This window comes from Cicer arietinum, chromosome 5 (assembly GCF_000331145.2).
Source record: "Cicer arietinum cultivar CDC Frontier isolate Library 1 chromosome 5, Cicar.CDCFrontier_v2.0, whole genome shotgun sequence".
Lineage (NCBI taxonomy): Eukaryota > Viridiplantae > Streptophyta > Magnoliopsida > Fabales > Fabaceae > Cicer > Cicer arietinum.
In genome coordinates, this window is record NC_021164.2 from 69,139,755 (window position 1) to 69,145,067 (window position 5,313).

A 5,313-nucleotide genomic window follows, 5' to 3' on the forward strand; every position below is an offset into this window, starting at 1 on the left:
GAGCCTACAAATATATAAATACTCTAACGAATATAATATTTCACGGTGGAATGCTAAATATTTAGTGCAAAATTATAATTTAGTATCAATATAGTTTCACAAACTCAACCACATATTGCACATAAAATATATTATAGCATGATTATTAATACAAGTGGTTACATGATGATACTATAGAACTAAATATATTAACAATTTATCATTCACAGATGTTTACAAGATTTGAGTTTCATAGTTAACCATATATTTTGCATATATAATTAAGGAGATTGTCGGTTTTCACTTAATAATTCAAAATACATAATCCCCTATCAAAAAATAAATATTATAAAGAAAGTAACCTCGCATAAAAGAGTACATGATTATACAAAAATATTTATTATTATTGTATGAGTGAAATTAAATCCTTACTATTTAAAAGATATTGGATTACATATATTTATTAATAATAATTCACTCAGAAGTTCAAATACTACAAATATAGTTTTACACTTAAAAAAAGATTAGGTTACACGCATCAAAAATAAATAAGACTTAAATTTTTATTATTGTTGAAGATGTAAGATGAATAGTAGTAAATTTTATTATTGTACATTTAATAAATATTTGGCTTAATTGCAGTTTTGGTCCTCCTATTTTAACTGAATCGTGAAAGTAGTTCCCTCCATTTTATTTATCTCTAGTTTTGGTTTTCAAATAGAATTTTGGTCAAAAACTTGATGATGTGACATTTTTTAGAGTCACACCACACCATTTATGATTATAAATTTCAGGGACAATTGATGCACCATGAAATCTTGAGGCATGTGACTTAAATAAACGCAAAAAAAATAAAACTTCATCAAGTTTTGGACCAAGATTCTGTTTGGGAACCAAAACTAGGGAGAAATAAAATGGAAGACTATTTTAGTGATTCAACTAAAATAAGGGGACCAAAACTGCAATTAAACTTAAATAGTTCAACAACATAATATCATATTTGTTAGAAGTGTTGATATTATAATTATAATTTTTATATTTTTAATTATAATTTATACATAACTTAAGACTATACTATCTTCAATATATGTCTATATGACAAAAATAATCTTATTATGAAAAAATAATACTTGATTTTCGGTTTTTGATAATTGACATGTAAGATTATGATAGATTATTTATTAATACAAGAGTTTTGTTTTTCTAAAATTATTTAAACAATTATTCAATTATCTTCTCTTATACAATAATAATGTCAAGTAATGTCACACTGATAACGTATCACTTATATAATATATAGACATAATTGCTTCCAAAAAATATTTAAAATAAATGTTAAATTGTATAAAATAAATATATAAATCATTGCATGTCTTTAAAGATAATTTTTTATTATTAGAAATATAACAATGTACATATATTATGTCACCAAATATTGTAGTACATATATGATACTCGAATTATAATTGAATTATTATAAATTTATAAGTACATTGAACAATTATCAACAAATTATATTAACAAAAAAACCACCAATAGGATATGATTATTATTAAATATTAATTTATTTAACAAACATAATTTGCACAACTGAACTCACGATAGGTGATATTACAATTATATAAATTAACAATAATTGTGCATGTAGTTGTACAAAATAATTTTATATTTTTCCATAATAGAACTCTAAAAATAATTAACAATAATTATGCACGTAGGTGTATAAAATAATTTTATATTTTTCTATAATAAAACTCTAAAAATAATAAAACTTTAAATACTATGGAGCTCAAAATTTTAAAATATTGAAAAATGTTATTTTATACCCATAATTGCATATTTTAAAATAATAAAAAAGATTAAATATTATAAAATTCTTCAAATATGCAATCGCATAATAAATCGAAGAAATTTATAAAAAAAAAATTAAATAACTATCAATGTCATATATCTCAAAACAGTTCATGAATAAAAATAAAAAAAAAAAGTATATTGTTATATCAAAATATAAAGACTAATAAATAAATGTTCTCCTCTCAAATGAAAACATAATATTTAATTTATAATATTGTAACATTTGGTGTCAATAAAATAGAACATAAAGAGAAGTTAAAGTTCTTTCTTGTTACCGTCTCTACGATTAATAAAGTTTATTTACACCTATTTATTTACTATAACTAAATTATATTAAGTACAAGCAAATTTGTCGATGGTGAAAACAACGATTCATATAATGTAACGAGATCATTTTATATAAGAACCCAACTGAAAACAACCATTCATATAATGTAATGAGATCATTTTAATGTAATGAGATCATCTTATATAAGACCTCAACAAGAATCCAATGTAACAGTTCAAAGTCCCTGGCAAGTGATATGATAAAAAAAAAAAATAGAAAGAAGGTGAAAAGTGATATATAACACATATTAAATTGTACAAGTTACATATATATTACATTCGTTAACAATGTCAAATTCTTTCAAATTATATTATTAATGTCAATTTCTTTCATGTTAATTCATTTTTTTTAAGAACATTTTATACAATAAAAATATATATTCAACTTAAAAAAAACTTGATATCTTATGTTAAGAATAATATATTAAATACCTACAATGGGTTAATGAGTTAGATAAAAGAAAGTTGTCTCAACAAGTTGAGTAATTCAGATGTGCTATTCAATCTAATCAATATTCTTATACATGCACGCCTCAAATACTGCAGAATTTAAAAATTTAAAAATTTAAATAATAGATCTATCTATAATTCAGGAAGAAAAAAAAATTAAATAAAATAAAAAATTTGATATTTAAATTAAAATTTTGAATTTTTTAATTAATAATTAAAATTTTATGTCATTATATATTAATAAATTTATATATTCGATTCAGAGTAATTTTAAATGATTGAATTTTTTATCTCCAAATTTATTAATTATTTTTTAATAAGAAATTTTGTTAACATATCATTTAAATTATATTGATTTAGATTTAGTATTTATTTATTTATTGATAATTTGAAATTAATAGAAATTTAAATTTTAAAAATATTTTAAATTTTGTTTGAGAAAATTAAGAAAAGATGAAAAAATAATCCTAAAAAGATTGACAAATATAAAATTTTTGATTAAAAATACTGTTAATTATTTATTTATTTTACAAGATTATTTATTTATTTTTTAAAAATTATAAGTTATGAATTTTTTTTCTTTAGAAATGATATAAATAAAATTTTTTTTTTCAACATTTTATTTCAACGATATATTATACAAATATAGATGTAGATAAAGTTGAAATAAAATTGAAATATTTAAAAGATAATTGATGTATAATATAAAATAGAATAAATATGAAAATTTACACTCACTTTCTTATAAAAAGACTTTAAAATCATTTTGTATTTTTAACCTATATAATGTTCATTGTCATCTCAGATGTATGACTTAAGTATCATATTTAGTGCATGGAATAGGTAAAATGTATATTATCAAGTATCATATCTAGTGCATGGGAATAGGTAAAATGTACATTATCATGATACATATCAAATTAGAGGGGTGACAAAAAAGAATTAAAAAAAACAAACAAACAAATTAAAGGGATAAAAATTTTTTTTTAATTTTTTTTTTCTTTCTTCGATATGGGGCAAATGTTTACCCTTAATTAAAAATTCCTAAATAATATTTTAATGTGAATCTATTATTTCCTAATAAGAAGAATGAATTAAATTAAAAGCAATATGAAACATAAAATTGATTTATCTAATATTTAAAATTGATTTATTTTTTCATTTAAATAATGATATATTATTCTTTGATTTAAATTCTAATTATATTTTTTTAATTGTTTTTTATGTTGAAATTGGTGGGTCATTCACTTTGTACATGTCCATTATAGGACTCTAACCAATCTAACCTAAATTGATAGATTCATTCTCCACCCAAATGTAAAATTGATTAAAGGGATTTAATTATGCTTCCACGGTTTGTTCGGGTGGATTAGTTAGTTAAATTCAATTTAATTAGACTAATCTTGCCCATGTTTATAAGTTTAAAACACAAATTTTTTGTCTAGCTTTTTTAATATAATATGGTATCAATCCTTAAAAAAATAACGAGGATTTAATATATTAGATTAACCTTAGATCATTAACTCACTTGAATAGGATAATTATCAAATATAACTATTCATATATCTTCGTTATATTCATTTCTTTTTCTCTATATAAGTATATAACTACGACTAATCTTTATTTTTTTATTCTCAATTGAAAAGCTGAATCCCCGATACGCGCTTGATTTTATTATGTATACACACAATTCAAGTCTACATACAATTCAATTATTCTTATCTTATGTTTAGAAATTGTTTAGATTAAAACTAAGACTCAATCAATTTTTAACCAATTTTTAATATAACAAACAAATACAACAATAACATAAACATCTTGTCTAGGTAATCAAAACTAAAATGATCAGATTTTTTTTTTTTTTTATCAATTTTAAAATTATCAAACACACCATACATTCACATTTGAACTAGAATCATTGTCAACTAAAATTGATTAAAATAAAAAAATGTTAAAGAACTAACAGATGAGATGCATAACTAGACAATTGTAAAAGTGACCCTATACAATTCTGCATTATCCATAATAATATATTATACAGCTTTATCAAAATAATATGTAGTATACAATTCATTGTAAAATAAATTAAATATAATATAATTATCTAAACAAATTAGTTAAAATAAAGCAATTTCATAATAAAAATAAAAGCCTAATGAATTGATTATGAAACAAAGTAGAATAGATTCTATTTTGCTATACAAAACAAAGCATACCACAATTACATCTTTGCAACTTAACTTCTTGCATGGATGACATTGCCACCATAAAGTTGTACATACAAAAACAATTACTATTCGATCCCATGATAATATTGTTGGAAATTTTATTTCAAATTTAAACCATGAATAAGAGATATTGAAGCAAAAATTATGATATTTATCATGCGTGTCTTTATCATGTTATTATTTTAAATTTTTTTAAAATTCAAATATATAATAAAATAAAATTTTAGTGTTCAAAAGTTTTTATCAAACTATTCCAAAATCTAACCCAGAAACATAACTAATTTATTAGAAAGAGAATTAACATTAAAAAATCCTAAACTAATAAGGGTTAACCTTAAAGTTTAACAACTTTGCTATGCAATGGTTATATAAGTAATTTTTTCCGTAAACAAATGTTGAATTAAAATTCGAGTAAATAAAATATATATAAAAAATAAAAAAAATAAAAATAAAAAAAGAAACAAAACCATTCTCT